The sequence below is a fragment of the Antechinus flavipes genome, chromosome 5, assembly GCF_016432865.1.
Source record: "Antechinus flavipes isolate AdamAnt ecotype Samford, QLD, Australia chromosome 5, AdamAnt_v2, whole genome shotgun sequence".
Classification (NCBI taxonomy): domain Eukaryota; kingdom Metazoa; phylum Chordata; class Mammalia; order Dasyuromorphia; family Dasyuridae; genus Antechinus; species Antechinus flavipes.
Genome location: NC_067402.1, coordinates 159,886,509 through 159,907,408, shown reverse-complemented (window position 1 = coordinate 159,907,408; position 20,900 = coordinate 159,886,509). Strand labels below are relative to the sequence as shown.

At 33.7% G+C, this 20,900-nt stretch overlaps 1 protein-coding gene across 1 annotated transcript in view; it reads right to left on the bottom strand.

Annotated features, from left to right (window-relative positions):
• Positions 1 to 20,900, bottom strand: part of GRM3 (glutamate metabotropic receptor 3) — a 262,140-nt gene that overhangs the window by 50,236 nt on the left and 191,004 nt on the right. The gene's annotated exons all lie outside the window — the stretch shown is intronic.

The window sequence follows — 20,900 nt, the reverse complement described above, 5'->3', positions numbered from 1 at the left end:
ATTGAACAATATTTTGCCAAGATAGAATATTGGTATAAATCTAATAAGATGAAATTTAGTAGTAATCAATATGTCTTAAATTTGGGTTCAAAAATTGGCCTAACAAATACAAGATGGGAAAGATATAGTTAGTCAATAGTTTACCTGGGGGAAAAAAAGGTTTTCTTGGTTAAGTGGGCAGCAAGCTCAAGGAGTCAATAATATGATGTGGCTTCCAAAAATAACTAATGTGATCTTGGGTTACATTATAGTCCCATTGTACTATGTCTTCATCAGGACTCATCTGGAATATTGAGTTCAGTTCTAGGCACCACAGTTTAAGAATTGATAAATTAGCTAGTGTTCATGTTATTTAAATCAAGATGCTGAAGGGCATGAGTCCATATCATACAAAGTAAGACTGAAGGGACTGGGGAATGATATTTAGTTTGGACAAATGGACAAGTGAAGAAAGGTTGACATAAGTTTCTTCAGTTATTTATGGAATATCATGTGGAAGAGAGATCATATTTATTTTATTTGACAATAGAGAATAGAATGGGTAAAGATTACAAAGAAGCAAATAATTTAATAATAGTTAGGGAAAAAAATGACCTTACTAACAAATGGAATTAGCTCAACATTTGTTGGGTCTCTTTATAAGCCTTTAGGAAGAGGCTAGATGATCTCTTATTGGATATGTTAAAATGAGGATATCTTTTGGGTTTGGATTCAGCTAGATGGTCACTGAATTCTGTGATTTTACAAATAGTAGTAGGTTGTGGAAATACTTTATAAATTCTGTGATTTTACAAATATTGGTAGGTTGTAGAAATACTTTATAAATATAATGATGATGATAAAAATTGACATACTTTAAAATTTGCAAATCATTTTTAGGTAAAGACATTTTACACACATTATCCCATTTGATCTACATTATACAACTTTGTGAAGTAAGTACTACCATTATATCCATTTTTTTCAGACAAGGAAACCAAAGCTTAGAGGAAATTACACAACTTGCCTTTCTAAGTAGCAGAAGGTGTTTGTACATAATTCTTTCCTGACTATAAGACTTTCCATTAGTCTATTTTCTGTCAATGTAACGGATAATGTAATGATTATACTATTAAGTATCATAGTAAAAGAATGGTGTATAGTACATTTTATTTATAATTAATTTTTATAATGAAAAATCTTTGGGTCTGAAAGTTAAAAGGAAATGATTTCAAAGGCCTGATTTCAGGTATTTCTATGTGTTGTTCCAGTACAATGATAATCTTAGTGATGCTAGTAATACCTCTTTAATGATCATGATTTACCATTTAGTCTTCTCACAAGATTACCTGTCATGAGTTGCCAGAAAAAAAAATAGAAGCGAAGAGTAGAACAGCCTTTTCTCCACTATAGATTTTTATCACTTTGATCCTCACTCTTTCCCCCATACAATAACAATGATGTCTTTTGCTGTCCTTACTATTCATAATGAGATGATGAAAAGAGTTTTGCAAACCTTAGTGCCCTGTGTAAATGCTAGTGCCCTATATAAATTTGTGTAAACACATATGACACAAGTAATACTGCTTCCTTCTTTTTTCCTGTTAATGAATTATTATAATGCTACATGCAATTATATGTAGTATAGATGTAGGCATTTCCCTCCCTTTTTGACTTAAAATTTTAATTTTGTTTTGTGATTCTTTAGGCTAGTACATTTTCTCAGTCCTTGTTCATTGTACCTCATTTCTAGCTATGTGTCTGTTATTCCTATACCTGAAAACTATGACCTAAAAATCCAAATCTGGTTTTCAGGTATCATTTTCTTACTCAGTTACTTTCCCAATTTATCCTATCCTTCTCTCTTAAATCTCTTTCATTCAGTTGGGAGCAGTGAACAAAAGTGTCAACTGTACCCCTAAAAATTTTGTTTCTTTGTCAAGACTTAATAATCTAATATTTCTTGGCCTTATTTATCCTTATATGAATCAATGAATGAATGATAACTATTTAGAAGCAATTGCTATGTGTCAAACACTATGCTGAATCATGATGATAATGGTATTTGTTTGACAAATCTTGGATAACTTTAGGACAAGTCCTGGATAGGTGCTCTGGGAAAACAATAGAACTTTCTATTGTTCATGTCAGTTTTATTTTATTTTGTTTTAAATTTTTATTTTTTAAAAATTGGGTCTCTTCATCTTGCTCAAGTTGAGAGGTCAAGAGTGATTCACAGAATGAATCTCACTATTAATCTGTTTATTAAGGTAACTTAATTCCCCCCTCTCCCCCAAAGGCTTACCACATTGATGCCTAATTTAATATGTGAATGCTCAATCAGCAAAAGCCATTGCAGCTCAAAATTCCCACTCCCAAGAGATCAGCCAGTCTCACCCTCTCTGGTTATTGGGGATAACAAGAGAATGCTACCACAACTCGCCATGCTAGATTTCAATGTAGCTGCCTGAATATGCCTCATAGATAATTATCTATCACTAGTACTTAATTTTCCCCCTCTATCATCAATCTTATAATGACTTTTATTATTTTTGGAGCAAAAGCTGGTGTTTCTTCCCCAGAAGGGACAGTCCCCCTCTTAACTAAAGTCCCTATTTGCAAACTAAGTAACTGTTAAGATAGTTTTAAAAATCAGAGAGACATTGTACCCTTCCTCATCTCAGGGCTTACAGAAAACTCAAGTATCTGGCTTGATGAGGAAATAGACTTCTTTCTTCATCTTTCAAATTTGGTTTTTATGAAGTATGTCATAGTGAAAGCGTTGGACAGAGTGATAGCAGAGTCTTTATTTTAGACTTCTTTGTCATTTCTCTCCTGGTAACATTTGAAAGGAGGTAGAGATGTCTAAGAGAGTGAGCAGTAGGGGTAGTGAGAGCAATGCCAACCAGTATGGGTTGAGACATTTTAAGTTGTCGGCCAAATAGCCTTTAGAATTGCACCACAGAAATTCTATTTGCAGGGCAAGGCTATTCACTGGCTAATAATTGCACAGAATTGCTTGCGGGCCCCCACTTCCATGCCTCCCAGACAGCATGGCATTTCTGTTTAAACTCAGCCACCCCAATCCTGATTGCTGCCCACCCCTGTGGTCAATTGTCTACTGTCATTTCCATATGCTGTCATTCCTCAGACAGTGCTTCTAAATGATCCTTGAAGTACTCCTTTTGTCTGCTTTAGTGTGTGGTCCCATTATTCTCCTTCAATTCTCGATATAGTAACTACTTTGGAGCACAGACAATAACAGATGGGAGGTAAGAAGTAGGATGGAAGTGAATTTTTTCCTTTCAAGGCTCTTTATGATAACATATGATTTGAAAATGGTCTTTGCAAAAACTTTGTTGTAGGAATAAAGGGTGTGGAGGGGTAAAATTCATGTTTTTTTCTTTAATTTACTGCTTTTAAAAATATGACATGCAAATAATGCCAGCTGTTTCTTTTTTCCATTCTATGAATTCAGCAAATGACTTCTAGCATAACTGGCTGTGATAATTGCAGTATAAAGTGAAGTACTCTTTGGAGTGGAGTGGTTAGAACAGCTCCATCAGCCTCTGCAGGGTTCTAGGGATTAGTCTTACAACAAGGAAGCCTGAGCAGATGCTCAAGGGTCATTGTGTGAGGCCTAAGGAAGATTGAAAGACAGTATCTACCATCTCTCCCACAATGGAGCCAGTGAACAGCAAGACTGAAAAAGCAAATGAAAACTTCTGTTCAGCTTTGAGCATTCAAATGAGATGGCTTTGAGTTAGTTTCTTTGCATGTACTTAGGAGTAAAGACAGTTGATGTTTCAAACAGCAACAGTGCTATTAGTAACTAGGACTGGTCCCCCTCTTTACTCATCCCCTCTGAACCTTTAGCTTCTGATTCTCATCAGCTGCAAGTGAATTAGATAATTGAACTTGTTAGCATTGTTTATAAAATAAGATTAATAGTTAAGAATAAATTTACTCTCATCTCTGATGAGTAAAGTTAATGAGTTTTGGTGCAATGATTTTGCTACATTTATTTTGGCTTCTTAGACATCATTTTTAGTCCCTTTTTCTCATTCTTGGCTGTATATAGCTGAGATTGCTGAATAAGTAAAATATTAGTGTTTTTAGAAATTCAGTTATTGATATAACAAAGGAGCTCCCTTTCCAATCTTCTTATACCTTATTCCCTTTAGTGTACATGACTGTCCAATGACACTGACCTTTTTGTAATTCTTATTCTGACTTTATTAGTTTTCACTCATAGTCTTCTATATCTATACCTTCCTTCTTGGCCTTTCTGGCTAAAATCCCATTTTCTTCAAGAAATTATTCTCAGTCTTCCTTAAAACTGGTGGTTTCTGTCTGAGATTTTCTCCAGTTTATCCTGCATATTTTTTGACACATAGTTGTTAGCATATTGTCTCCCCCGTTATATTGCTAGAATCTTAAGAGCAGGGATATTTTTTGGCCTTTTTTGGCTTCCCCAGCTTAGCATAGTAGCTTGCTCAAGGTGTAATAATACCTGATTAATAAATGCTTACTTACATTAATGAAATCTCAAACAAATAACAATGGATGTCACTCCCCAAATTCATGTTAATGAACCTGGGCACTGAGTGGAAAAGTCTATAAAACTAATATAATTACCCTTATATCTGGAATGAGTAAATTCAAGATTTTCTTGGTTTAAAACTATTATTTCTTTAATATAAGAAATTTTCTTTACCAATGCCTATCAGAAACCCCAGGCAATTTAGAGAGTTGAGTGTGGGAGGAAGGAAAGGGGGAGGAAGAAAAGTAATCCTGAGAGGTTAAGTAGTTTGTTCATGGCTTTGCTGTCAGATTGTGACAAGGTGAAACCTAACCCAATTCTTTCTGCTTCCGGGGCAGCTCTCTCATCCCTCTATGAAACTACTTTTGCAGAACTAATCAGACTTCAGGGAAATAGCACTGAGCAGAGATCAGGAAGGAGACTTTGAAAGTATCTAGTCCTATTTTTCTAATTCTTCCCCCTATTCTCTCTTTTGGTATGAATGCCACTTCCATATTCAAGAATTCTGAAATCTATTTATCTGACCATAATCTCTTGGATTTCCACCTCTCTCTCTGCCTTCTTTTATAAAACCTCAACTGCTGTCTACATTAGAACCTCCAAGCATTATATGAATAATCCTTTTCCTTTACTCCAGGACTTCTTAACCTTTTTCTACTTCATGACCTCTTTTCCACTGAGAAATTTTTATGTAACCCCAAGCTATATACAATAAATACACAAGTCAAAAATTTACTGATAATCAATCACAATTTTGTGGCCCCCCACATTTAGTTTTGAGATTCTATATGAGGTCATGAATCACAGTTTAAGAAGCTGAGCTCTAATAGAAACTCAGATCTTATACTAACCTGAAAGAGATTTATAATTGGGAAATATGGGAAGTAATATTTAGTGATCTCTCTTATTACCTGTGGACTGAAATGTTTTTTTATACTTCTAGGTTATTATCTGCATATTATGTGCAAGGTACTGTGCTAAACGTCTTACAAATATTTTCTCATATGACCTTCACAACAACTATGGAAGGTAAGTGCTATTTTTATCCTCATTTTACAGTTGAGGAAATTGAGACAAAGAGAGTTACAGTGACTCACACTCTCCCATCCACTGACATCATGATGCCTTTCAATGATTGTTCTAATACATCTTTTATGATAATCTAAATTGTGAACTAAAATCAAAACTCTTAATCAATTTCTTGATTTTTTTTCACTCCTAAAAACTGAGATTCACTATAATGCCCATTTTTTCCTTTGGTGAATCATATCTTCTTTGACATGCTCTCTTTTATACTGCTTTTCAACTGTACAGGATCAAATGCATTTACCTAGCACAGCTCTCCCTTACTTTAATTCAACTTGGTATTAAGCCTGTCCCTCCTCAAGAAATCCTATTCTATTCAGTCTTCCTTAATAAATTTTCCAACTCATAATTTATTTTCAATTTCTCCCTAATTTCTGGCCCATTCTCTACTGCCTACAAACAAACCCATGTCCTGAAAAGATTCACTTGATCCTTCTATTCTTGCTAACCAATGCCCTATCTGTTTTCTCCTCTTCAAAACGAGTGTCTAAAATAAGTGCCTTTCCTTCCTCTCTCCTCACTTTCTTCTCATCTTCTTGTAATGTGGTTTTCACCTGATCATTCTACTGAAACTGCTCTCTCCACAGTTATCAGTGATATCTTAGATGTCAAATTCAATGGACTTCTGTTGATCCTCATTCCATTTGACTTCTCTGTAGCCTGTGACACTGTTGAAAATTTCTCTAGGTTTTCAGAATACCACTCTTTCTTAGTTTTCTTCCTATGTATCTGACAGCGCCTTCTCAGTCTCTTGTGCTGGATCATCATCCAGACCACTTCCTCTAACCATAAGTATCCCTCGGGGTTCTCCCCTGGGTCCTTTTCTTATGCTTCTGTACAATTTTACTCAATGATCTCATCAGCTTCCACAGATTTCTCTGTTGATGTTTTTCAGATCTATAATCTTACATCTCCAACTGCCTCTCAAGCATCTTGAACTGGATATCCAACAACTTAATGCAAAAAGAAGCAAAATGCAACCTCTGGCTTCAAGAAGAACATAGTCTAATGGGGGAAATAATGTATATGTATGTATATATATATATATATATATATATACACACACAATAAATGTGTATATACATAGATATGTTTATATGTGTGTATAAACTATATTCAGGATAAATAGGAAATAATTAACAAAGGAAAGGCACTATAATAAACAATAGATATTAAAGGCTTCCTCTAAAAAATGCAATGAGCTGGGACAACAAACTAAATATATCCAAAACACATCTCATCTTTTCTCCTAAACTCTACCCTCTCCTACTTTCTCTGTTATTGTCGAGGGATACCCCATCCTCCTACTCCCTGAGACGTACAACCTAGGAATTATCCTAAACTCATACTTCTCTCTCACTGTCCATATCTAACATGTTGCCATGGTCTATAGATTTTACCTTCTCAAAATCTCTTAAATATGCTCCCTTCTCTTCCTGGATGCAGTAACCACTCTTGGCCCTTTTCATTCTACATGGGGACCATTTCAATAGTCTGCTAATGCTCAAGTCTCTCTATGTTCAGCATTATAAACTAATTCTCTTTGACCTTTCCAACTTTCTTACACTTTATTTCCCATGTGTTCTTTGTGATCCAGTGACACTGCCCTTCTAATTGCTCATCTAGCAAGAATCTGCATTTCTGGACTCCAGGTATTTTCTAAGACTACACCCATGCCTGTGAGGCAAAGCATTCCCTTTATTTCTCTGTCTATTGACTTCCCTAGCTTTTTTTAAAGTCCCAGCTTAAATCTCACTTTTTTTAGAGGAAGTCTTTAATATCTCCTGTTAATTATAGTACCTTTCTTCTATTAATTATTTTCTATTTATCTTGAATATAGCTTACATATACACACATATATACATATATATGAACATGTTATTTCCTCCATTAGACTATGTTCTTCTTAAAGCCAAAGGTTGCATTTTCTTTCTTTTTTTTTTTTTTTATATGCTTAGTGCTTAGCAGAATGCCTGACACATATTAGGTGCTTAAATATTTAAAGGTAGGAATTCTAGAAACTATTATTATTGGTTCAAATATGGTTCATAATTTCTGTCTGTTTTATATAAAATTCAAATACAGACTAATAATTGTGCATATTTTATTACTTTCAAAGATATTTAAGGAGGTGCCATATTTTGGCCAATGTAGTAATTCATGGGACATTTGAAACAATAAATGAAGGATGACAATGATATATTAGACTAACTTCATATGATATATTGTTTTATAATTTAATAAAATACCTATCAAGATGCAATCATTCAATAGTACATGGAAGAAGATATTGATATTTTAAGAATTACTATGATGATTATAATACAGATAAAGAAGTTGTATGTCACACATCAAGGTTACACTAGAGATATGACCAGGAAAATGTGCTTTCCTCTGAACACTACATATGTTTTTTTTTAAATGTTCCAGATGAAGGGTCAAACAGAAGCTTGAAGATAAAAGAAGATAGAGCAAGATTGAGATATTAAAGCAGTATGCTAGAAAGTATTTTTCTTTTCTTAGCATTTCTCTTCAATCTCTGAAGACACAATAAGGCCATAGAAACTAAGAGCTGGAAGAAAATTTAGAGGTCATGTATGACAATTATTGTTATTCTAAAGATGAGAATCCTGAAACTCATAGTGGCTTGCACAATGTCACACAATTCATGCCAGAATTGGGTCTAGAATTCATGTCTCTTAACTCCCAATCTATGATTTTTTCCCCCTACCAAATTTGGTGCCAAGATTTAGGATTAGGAGGCACTTTAGGGAATATTAAGTTCAATAAGTAATTAATAATATTAATAAGGATAATAAAATGATAGTTAACTTTCACAAAACATTTTAAAGTTTACCAGATGTTTTACATATATTATCTTACCCTCCCTCTACAGTCCTAGGAATTAGGCATCTCTATTTTACAAATAAGGAAACATGAAACTGACTGGTTCAATGACTCAATGTCACAGAGTTAATAAATTTATTAGACATTATTTGAATTAAGGATTTCCTGAATTTAGAATTCTATTCCTTAATAATATGCTATTTACTATGCCTCCTTGTTGACATTGCAGAATTTACAGAAAAAGAAATTAAGAAGTGTCATATAGTAGAAAATGGTGTTGAACTTGAAGTCAGAGGACCTCAGTTTAAATTCTGACTCTCATACATATACCTTTTGATCTTGAGTGAGGTATCCAATTTTAGTCTCAGTTTCCTGAATTGTAAAATGAAGGTATTAGACCTCTTCCCTTTCATCTCTAAATCTGTCATTCTAGAAGGCCCACAGAGATTTAGTAGCTTGACAAGATCATAGTATGTAGAAGAGCACAGTATCTTGTACGTAGTAAGTATTTAATAAATACTTGCTGACTCTAAATTCTTTCCACTCTATCACACGTCCTGATCCCTGTTCCCTTTTTTATTTATTATTTTACAGTTTTACTTTCTCTAAAATGGTCATAAACCAAAACAGATTTCATTTGTGAAATTATTTGCCATATTAATGTACTCTTTAGGCAGTGTATTATCAAAACAATTTAAAATAGTAACAATTAGCATGTATTTAGTACCATAAGGGTTACAAAATGCTATATACATCTTATGTTATTTGATCCTCATTGCCTTCTGAAGGAAGTACTACTACTATTCCCATTTTATAGCTGAAGAAACTGAGGCTGAGAGAGGTAAAATGACTTGCCCAGGTTGCCACAGCTAAATTGGGTCTGAGGTAGGATATGAATTTAACTCTTCCTTACTTCAAGTCCAGAGCTCTTAACCACTCCCTAGATGCATCATGTAATTTAAGTTTAAACTATACAAAGTGTGTGATTTAATTGAAAAGGAAAGACTCTTCAGATGAATTGATTATTACATATAACAATCTTCAACAACACTGAAGATGATGAAGATTTCGCTGGTTTTATTCTGTTTGCCCAGGAGACTTGTTTTCATTTTCTTAGGATTAGTGTCTATTATAATTTTAACTATAACTTTTGGAGTCTAAAATAGTACAGAAACCAAGGGGAAAACCAAACCAAAACATCTCAGGCATTGATTAAATTGTTTGAGCAAGTAAATCATGCTAAAGGCCATGACACATACAGATCAGCTCTTTTGGTACTTTTGCTCTCTCTTCCACTAATCTCAGATGACCACATTTCCTCTTCAGCTTGACCTAAAATGTTGTTTGTGCTCCTATGGGCATATACGAGGACTGGCCAGCAGGTGGTGTATTTGTAGCAAATTGCTCTGCTTAGCCCCTCAGAATTTAGCCATCAGATTTCTTCCACAACTTGGGAGATTTGAATTTGACAGATGATACCCTTAATATGAAAAATGCAAAACTAGGTTGAGGAATAACTGAATAAATGAACAAAGAACACAAGAAACCTAAACCTCTACAGAAACCTAAAAATTAATCGTGCTTAATATAATTAAAAACCGTAGCCAACATCAAAAGCACCTCTTATCTTTGGCCTAAAGAATTCTGTTTAATACATAATTCACTGAGCCTATGAACATTCTGGGAACCTTTTGGATGGGTATCAGCCTCTAATTCAAAATTATTCACTTTGGGAAATGCTGGGCACAAAAGGCAGTAAGTGCACTCAGTAATTTATACTAGCAATCAAATTGCAATTACAAAAGAAATTAAAACATGATTTTTAACTGCCTAACTCCACCCTTAGGGCTACTAGCATTTTTGTAAACATAGCCAAGGAACCCAATCCAGTAATTAAAAATTATTACCCTTTACACTTTATAGCCTTGTTAGGGTGACAGTAAAATACTAAGAGGGGAAAAAAAGTTTTATTTAAGTAGTTTTGAGAGAGCAGGACAATAATTTCTTTTGTCTTACCTGTAACACAGCACTTAACTTGATTTGCACTCCCAATTGCAAAACCAAGTATGCATACCATTAATGGACACCCCTTTTCAGCTCTTCCTGTCAGAATCCTTGACTTCCTTCAAAGTTTAATTCAGGTTTTACCTCTTGCAACCTTTTTAGTTTGCCTCCTCCTCCCAGTCTGTTATTATTTTATCCTTACTTATTTCCTACTGTAATATTTGTTTGTGTATATATTCTATCAATGAAAATTCGTTAAGGGAAGTGACTGCTTATTTTTTATCTTGGCATCCCCAGTACCTCTCACTAAGCCTAGCACATAGTAGGAGTTTAAATAAATGCTTGCTTAATTGAATAAATTTTTCCAAGACTTTCACTTTAATTAGCCTGAAGGTGTCAAGATTCCCATTTTGTTTTTTGAGGTGCCAAATATAACTATTCTTTAGTCACAGCATCACAGGCAACAGCAAATACTAAACACCTTGTTTGTTCATTTTTAAAGAAATGGTAAAGAGAATCAATGTGATAGAACAACTTTTTTTTTTTTTTTTCCATTTTGCTTTTGTATATTTGGTGCTAAGCACAGTGCCTTGTATAGATACTTAATAAATACTTATTGGAATAGTTAGTATTAATTTAACTAGGGGCTTAGTTGATAAGACTGAATATTTCTTGACATTTAAAAAAACATTTTGACATTTTTAATAGAAGTTACTCTTAAATACTAGAAAATATTGAGGATTCACTAGAACAAAGTTATGATCGGTGGTAGGATTGATAATTTTGATCAAAAGGTCCTGCTTAGGAACTCCTTGAGTCCCAGCATATAGAAATTTCTTTTCTCTTTGTTGCTGATAGAGTGAAACTGAGGGCTAACTAACAGCTTAAAAGATCTTATAGTCAAGAAAGATGGACTGAGTTGAAAAGAATGAAATTCAGTGGGGGTGAAAAAGTAAAAGCCTATCTACATTTGGGCTAAAAAACAAAATTGTTCAAGTACAGGATGGGAGAACCATAGCTAGATACAAGTATTAGTGAAAAAGACTTAGGGCTTTATGGAATGCAAGCCCATTGTGGGTGTCAAACAGTGTGAGGGCAACACCCAAATAGCAGCACTCACTGGATTTTGGTCTTCATTATAGAGGGAAAAAGTCCCAAATAAGAAAGACGTCAAATATACTTTATTCTGGTTAGATTGCATCTGAAGTAAAATATTACATTCCAAGTACCATGATTTCACACTGGTGAATTGGAACATCCATGGAAATATGACCAGAAAGGGAAGAGATGACTGGAAACAATGGCAGTTGGAGAAATTGGGAATTCCAGAACGTTAATTCTGGAGAAGAGAGGATTTGAGGGGAATCCAAATGCAGAGCAGAGCCAGTTGAAAAAACTGGGAATGTTTATTCTGTAGAAGGAAAGATTTGGGAGAATTTAGGGTAAAAAAAGATATACATTCAAATATATAAAGACATATATAAAGAAAGAATAAGATTTTTTTGGATTGACCCTTTAGTGAAAAAAAGGAAGGATGAGTGGAAGGTGCAGAAAGCTGGATTTAAATTCAATATAAGGGGAAAACAAAGAAACAAAAAGCTCTTCTGTTCCAAAGTAAAATGATAAGCAAGGGAATTCCCTGTCATGGAAGGTCTTATGGTAGAAATTGGACAATAACTTATGAGCCATGTTGGGAATAAGATTTTGGTTCATATATGGATTTGGAATGGATAATCTCAGAGGGTCCTTACTTCCCTGAGAATTCTGAGATAAGGCTGCTCTATAAACTATTAAACACAGTGCTTTCTAATTTAATAGAGCTATAGAGAAAACTCTAGGAATGTAATAGACAATTGACAAAAAGAATAAAAACATTCAAATCCAAACGTGAGATTGACTTATTCCATTTTCTCTATTGTATCACTGTCTGCACTTTGGTTCACACTATTTTATTGCAATATGCTAAGAACAAACATCTGTGAGATAGATATTGAGATTATGGCAGTGTCAGAAATAAGTCTTTCCAGACAGACATCACACACTCAACTGATCCTTCTTCCATGTTACCCCACTCTCCATACAAAGATGACAGTGTAGCACAACTGAAAGAAAACTGAATTTGGAGTTAGAAAACTAAAGTTTAAGTCCTTTTTGAGTTATTTATTACCCAAAGTCACATGACTTTGGGCAAGTGTTTAATGTCTCTGGCCACCATGTTCTTCATATGTCAAATGAAGAGCTTGGACTAGGTATTCTAAAATCCCTTCAAATTCCAGAACTTAGACAACTTAGGAATTTATTATCCTGGAATTGAGGATTCCAAACCAATGAAACACATCAGAGTACTACATAATTATAATATCCTAAATATAGGGTGTTCTAATAGTTTGTGTATAATTTTAATCACTCAGACTTTTGGAACCTCCTGTGTATGAACAAATACATATATACATACATACATATATATGTATATATACACAATATAATATGTGTATACATATACTCACACATATATGGGTGTGTATATATATCACATATATATATAATGTTTTAAAGTTTATGAAATATTTTCATTTAAAAGAAAAAACAAACCTGAAATAGATAGTACAAGTTTTGATTTTAGTTTAATAGATAAAGAAATAGGTCCAGAGAAGTTATCTGGATTCTAATACAAGTTTCATGATTCCAAGTTCAATAACTTCAAGTGTAGACAGAAAATTTTTTTTATATCATTATTTATTCAACTAGAATAGTATACTCAGAGGATCTTCAATGAATTGTCATTCAAATTATAAAACTGTTTAAAGAAAATTGTGGTGACTAGACATTCAACTTCTGGTACAGTATTTGGTCTGTGAAGAGAATAACTGATTTGGGTGAGAAAGATTTTTTCTCTCTCTCTCTTCTGTGAGTGTGTGTGTGTGTGTGTGTGTGTGTGTATGTTTGTGTGTACATGTTTATCTATCTACATTTAATTATCTAAATTCTTAGGCTTTCTTATAGGAACTTGGCTTAAGTTTGAAGAGATTGGAAGATTAAGATGTTTAGGATGATGGCTGAGACAGTTGTGTCTGGAGACTTAGGAAGCTAGATGTGTTTGGAGAAATTCCTGCAAACCATAATTAATTAGGTAGTTAGTCGCTTAGAGATGAGAACTGTATGAACTCTGATATAGACTAGTTTAGTGAATTAACTTTGTAGGAAACCATTCTATACTCCTAATAGATGAATGTGGATTTTACTGTTCCTAACACAATACACTGTTTACATATGATGTTGTTAAATATTTTTTTAAAAGTAAAAATATAGGAACTCTGAAATAGCTATCTATAAATAATGATAATGAGGGTCATATTGATGAGCTATTTGAGAAACACTGAATTTCTCAAACAATATGTTTCTAATAGAAAAGAAAATCTCTACATGGAACCTTCCTCTCATCTCCAATAGAAAAGAAATGAACTTCAGGCTTACTTTGAGGAAGCTAGCCATTTATTAAGGATTCAAAATTGTACAGCTAGCATGGCAATCTAGACTCAAATCCTATAAATTATGTTATAATTATTTTGAAAAGATACTGAATATTATTTTTTGTTGTTGAGTAGCTTCAGTTATGTCTAGTTCTTTGAGTCTTAGCAAAAATGCTGAAGTTGTTTGCTATTTTCTTTTTTAGATCATTTTTATACATGAAGTAAGTGAGGAAAAAAGGTTTAACTGACAACTAGTCAACTTCTGAGGCCAGTTTTGAACTCTGGTTTTCCTGACTCTAATCCCAGTGCTTTATGCCCTAGGCCACCAAGCTGCCCTTGGATACTATTATATTGATTGCCCCTGATAGAATGTAAGAATCTCAACGACAGGGACTGTTTCATTTTTGTCTTCACATCCCCAGAGACCAATGTACAGAGACATTGTATAGTATAGAATAAATATTATGTTCTTGTTCTAGGACCTCTTTTGATAATAGTTGTGCTACTTTAAATCATCAAATGTTTCCAGGCTTTGGGTTTTTCATGTATGAAATAAAGGGATTGTACTAGATAATCCAAAAGGCCCTTTTCCAATTGGTGGATTCTGTAATTATTTGATTCTCTTTTGCATATGTTTATATGTATTGATTCTGTGCATATATATATATATATATGCATAACATATGCAAATCATGGTTTCTCTTGTTGTTATGGAATGGGCCAGACCTTGAGGGAAGAGATTTTGGTTTGAAACCTGGCTAATGCCTTGTATGATCCTGGATGAGTAACTTCATACCTCTGAGCTTCAGTTCCCCGTCTGCAAAATGGGAATATAAAAATATACTGCAAGAAGAAAAGAGTTTTGGAAACATTAAAGCACTAGATACCTGTTTTTTTCTTTAAAATTGCCATTGTTATTCTTCAGAGTCAAAGTGTATGATCTCATGGGCTGTGCTTCCTTCTGATTTTAACTTGGTCAGTTAACTGTTACTTGGCAACTTAACTGTTGCCTTTAGTTAAGATGCCTTTAAGGGATACAATCTCAGATAAGTAGAATAAGAGAATAATTAAGTAAGTCTAGATTCAAATAAATGAGTACCATTATACCAGGTATTATGAAACCACTGAACAATCTTATGTTCTTTCTTTGTTCAGGGGCAGCTAGGTTGTACAGTGGATAGAATATTAAACCTCAAATATCTGAGTTCAAATCTGATCTCATACATTTGCTAGCTATTTTCCCTAGGCAGGTCACTTAACCAGTCCTCATCAGTTAACTCTAATGTAGCATCAGAATAATAATAGAACCTACCTCACAGGATCTAAAGAAGATAATATATGTAAAGTACCTAGGTTCTAAAGCAATATTATGTGTAAAATATTTAGCACAATGCTTCAGGCACCATATAAATGTTCATTGCCTCTATTCATTCTTGGGAAATTAAGGAAAAAATAAAATCATAGTTATAATATTTTAAAAAATATCACCAATATGGGTTCTTTCTCCATTGATGTAGATTCCAATTCTTCCAAAAATGATCTCATGAATAGGTTTTATAAAACTCCTTACAGAATCACAGGATTTGAAGTGTTAGAATGGGCCTCAGCAGCCAATTAGTCCAAGATAAACTTGAAAAGAATATTTTCTTTGCCTGTCCACATAACAGTGGTGGCAAGCCACATGGCACAGTGGATAGAGTGCTAGGACTTGATTTCAAATTTGGTCTCAGATATTTCCTGCTGTGTGATCCTAGGCAAGCCACTTCACCCTATTTGCTTCAGCTTCCTCATCTATAAGATCAATTACAGAAGAAAAAAATAAACCACTCTAGTATTTTTGCCAAGAAAACTCCAAATGGGGTCATGAAGAGTGTGGACATTACTAAAACAACTCACTAACAACATCATCCCTATAATATTAAGATATTCCAAAAGTTAATGCAATTTTAACTTTACTGGTTTTGGAAATCCCTGTGCAATTTATAAGTAGTTCTCCAGCTTCAGGGCAGATTGAAGATAATGGTGGTTCAAAGGGTAAAACTACAGAATAGATGGCAAAGCCTAAAGACTCTAGGGTGGGTTGGCAGTTCATAGGGCAATATCTGGGGGTCGGGAGCATACAAAAATAGAACTCTTGGGAAAGTTTGGTGGAACTGAGGGTGTAATATTAGGCCAAAATGATAAAGACTAGTTTTCTATCTTACTGGAATCATTATAGTTGGTGATTCCTTGCTCATTCTATCAGTGTGAGCAGCTACATATATGTTTGGCAAGTTGATAGGGAGGTTAGGCAAGATGGTAGAATATGATCTGCCACTGTTGAAAAGTGGGGAGGGCCTGAAAAGTTGAAGTGAAAAAGGGAATCTGAATTCTCTCCTGCAGGGAGATAGAGTAATGAGGGTGAGGGTCTAGAAGTATTTATCTAGAAGAAGAGAACAAATAGTCTTGGCAAGAAAGTTAGGGAAATGAAGCTTCTCATTGCACCTGCTTTTGTAGGGTCTACAAAAGAATGGGAGGATGCTGTTGCCCTGGATAGATTCAAAGCACTCTTCTTCTCTGTGCTCCTGAGTAATTAATTCTCTTAAAACTTGATTTACAATCAGCAACTTCATTCTCCAATTTCTCACAATGTTCACTTTTCTCCTGTCTTTCTGTTGAGGAGAATGACTTTTGAAGGGTAAAAATAGAACAAAAATTTCTAAAAAGGAGCTGATATTTCAGATAAGTAAGAAACTAATAAGAGAACATCTTACTGAACTTGAATCACCTAGTCTTTGGTTCTCAAAGAAGTGACGGAATATGATTGATGAGCCACTATGAATGATGTTTGGAAGACTATGAAAAATGGGAAAGATTCAGTAACACTGAATAGGGTCAATTGCCAAGATTTTTTTTTAAAGGAAGAGAATAGAGCCTCCAAACATCATTGTCAGTGAGCATGGTAAAATTCTGAAAAGGATTATTTTAAAAGATGATTATTTAGCATCTAGAAAATTTCATATATAATTACAAAATGTCATTCCAAAATGATTGTCAGATTAACTTTATTTCCTTTTTGTGGTAGGTTTACTATACTATTACATAAGAGACTACTAAAATCTAGGTAATCTCCATATTTAACAAAGTTTTTGATAATCTGTCTCGAGTCATTTTTATGGAAATGATAGAAAGATGTGTATTAGATGATGGAACAATTAAATGGAACATAGCCAGACTCAAGAATCATTCCATATAAAGTTGATCAGAAGACCCCAGAAAAGTGTTCTAGAAATCAGTCCTTGGTTCAATTATATTTGTCACTTTTATTAATGACTTGGATAAATAATACAGATGGTATACCAATCAGACTTATAGATAAGATAAAGTTGGGTTGTTTTAGCAACACACTAGATATATTAAGGGTCCAAAAAGATGGTGACAAGCTAGAGCATTAAGCTGAATCTCACATGACAAAAACCAGTAGGAATAAACATTTATACTCGAGGCTTATATTTGTATTTGAAAGAGTTAAATTCAAAAGGTATATAATATGGAAGAGGTATGGATATCAAATAGTAAGTTGTTTGAAAAAGATTTGAACTGCAAAAATTCTCCAAACTGCTTAATGTGATACCTTTTAAATACCTTGGCAAGCCTCTCTTGTCCTTTTAATGTAAACTTTTTTTGAAGGAGAGTTCACAAGATAAATTAAGTATACTTTGTGAACTATATAGATAAATTTATGGTTTAAATGGGTTATTATCCTTTCAAACTTCTCAATCCCATCCTCCTTCCAAATCTTTCCCTTAAGGTGAATTTCATAAGAATAAAGATGCTCTGAACAATCTTATTTATGAGCCCTGAGCTAACAGGAAAAGTGACACTCTGCTCAATGCCCACTGAAGCAGTAATGGAGGACAAGAAACAGTATCAACTACATTAAAATTTTATGAAGGAGAGAAAATGATTCACTCTTGTGGCATTGTTAAAAGATGAAGATAAAAAATGAGCTGAAATGACTTTGTTGTGTGTGTGTGTGTGTGTGTGTGTGTGTGTGTGTGTGTGTAAGAAAAGAGGACAGAAAGTAGCTGAGGATGAAAGATCTATAGTTTGAGAGGTCATAGAAACCATCTAGTCAAGTCCTTCATTTTATAGATGAGGAAATTGAAGCCTTTTTAAATGGTTTGGCCAAGATCAAACTGGTAGAAACAGAAATTCCTGGTAGTAACAAAAATAACAATAAATTACAGAGTCAAAAACTCAGACAAGTCATATTTTCAGCCATGTTTGAATGGAAAATCCTTAATAAAATTAAAAAATTGAAAGTATTTTTTTAATTTAGTAGCTATTTCATTAACATAAAATATCTTTCATTATATACAAATTATTTTGAGTTGACAGTCTTGTGTAATTAGCACATAGCCTTTATATATGTCATCTCATTAACTTTATAATGATAAATTCTTATGAGGGTGAAAATAAGAAAACTTTATTATCTTTGTCAGGTAGATGAAATATAGTAGGCTAAGAATTTGTTCAAGGTCACATCATTTAATTAGGATAATTTCACTGTAAGGTGAAATAGATTTATTTTGTAAACATAATGATTGCAATCATGGAGTTGAAGAGTTGAAAAGCATCTTTGTAGCTATCAAGCCTGACCCATACCCAAAATCAAATCCCACTATGATATATTTAGCAATTGATCATCTATACTATAAGTCTGATTGAGAAGATGAATGTGAAAAATAAGTGTGCAGGAAGTCAGGAAACTTGGAATTCAAATGTAGCCTCACTATCTGTGTGATTCTGAACAAGTCACAAAACCTCTCCAAGTCTTAGTTCCTTCAACTGTACAAAGAGGATAATGTTATCATTATTAAAAATAAATTTTTTTCTTTACAGGTTAAATATTCTCATTTCAAGTCTGTAGATCTCCTTCTGGGCACTCTCCAACCTAAATGATACAACAACAATAATAGCAATATTTTTAGGGTTGGTAAAATACTTTACATATTATCTAATTTGATCTTTGCATCCCTGGGAGATAGGGAGGATATCATTATCCTCATTGTACAGTTGAAGGAACTAAGACTTGGAGAGGTTTTGTGACTTGTTCAGAATCACACAGGTACTAAGTGAAGCTGCATTTGAATTCCAATCTTTCTGACTTCCAATCCTACAAACTAATTTTTCACATTCAACAAAATCATTTTAAAACTCTTACACCCAGAACCAAACACAATATAATCCACAGATGTTTTTTAAACCAAGGCAGAATGGAGGGATATTGTTCCCTTATTCTTACAGGTACATTTTCCTCAAAAAGAACCTAAGCATGTATTAGCTTTTCTTGGCTGCCATATCATATGATTGTAGTATCTTTGGTTCTTTTTTAAACAACTCATTTGTTAACTAATTTCATAGTGTAATGTCTAGTGTAATGGCTTTTAAAGCCAGGAAGAGATGGGTCCAGATTCTACCTCTGAAATTTGCTAGATTATTACATTAGAAATGACTTTTATTAGATTGTCCCACTCTGGGCACATCACTTATTCTCTCTGAGTTTGAGCTTCCCCATCCATAAAATGAGGGGATTTATCTTAGAAGGGTTTTATGCCTCTTTCTTAACTTAATTGTTAAGACTCCAAGATGAAATGATAGGTGACATATCCATGGTCTCACATTTTCGAAGATGTCAAAGGAAGGATTGAAGCAAGATAGATTCCAAGCATAATCCTCTATTAACTATACCAAATTATCTCTTTAAAGTTTAAGATCTAGATCTAAGTCCTGAGCTTAACTTCTGCATTTAACACGAAAATTAATTTGGGCTTGCCTAATTTACATAACAGAGAAATTGAATTCCAACTTTGCATGGATTTCTCAAATACAGCAATTGCCTTTCTCTATTGTTATAAGAAATTAAAATGCTTTAAAAGATTCATTGTTTTAAGAGACACAATTGGAGAGCCCCAAAGTAAGTATATTTTTTCCTTATCTTTATCTTCTTTTTGGCCCTGACTACAAATCTGAAACCCTTTCCCATTCTAAATCCTTCAAGTTTTTTAGATCTCTAATATCAGCTATTTTAGGAAATATTTCTGATTAGGTGGAATATGGATTCTTCACCCTTAACAGGCAGTAATTCCTAGTCTTCTTTTATGGTTTAGCCTAAAAGCAGAAGACCAATAACCTGGAGTGTTCTGACCAAGACTTTAATGTCACCATTATTTCTCAAATGTTTACTTACGGTTATTCATTTCAATTCAATATGCAATAATAAAATGCTTACTAGTGCACAAAATAGGCTATCAAAAATCACTAAGCAGCTACAAGTGTCTGCTATGTGTCAAGTACTAGAGATACAAAGTCAAAAGTTAAACATTCTCTGCCCTCAAAAGCTTACCTTGGAAGCTGTAGACATCATGAATAATGTGTATTGTTGCATACAAATTATTTACAAAGTAGATACAAAATGATGAAAGAGAGGAAGTAGGCCCTGGGATGATCAAAGAAAGGCTTCTTGTAAAGCAGAGCTTTTTTTCTCCTTGTGGCCCTTTTTTTTTTGCCAGAGAAATTTTTCTGCAACCCTGCCTATATAGGTATATAAAATAGGTATACAAATCAAATATTTATGAATAATAAATCATAATTTCATGACCTCACAGTTACAAGACCCCATGTGAGTTGTGACCCACATTTTAAGAAACTGGGATATAGAGAATAAATTTTGAAGGAAACTAATGATTCTAAGAGATAAAGGTGAAGAGGCTCTGTAATCTGGACACTGAAAAAAGTCATTGCAAAGGTTTCCCACTGCAAAATGGGAAATAGAATATCATATAAGAGTGGTAAAAGACTAGTTTGATTGGAAACTAGAGGGACTTAAGGGAGAATAATATATAACAAGTCTGGAAAGATAGATTAGGTCTAATATTATGGTATGTCCTGGGATACAAAGACAGAATTAGACAAAAGCAAACCAAACC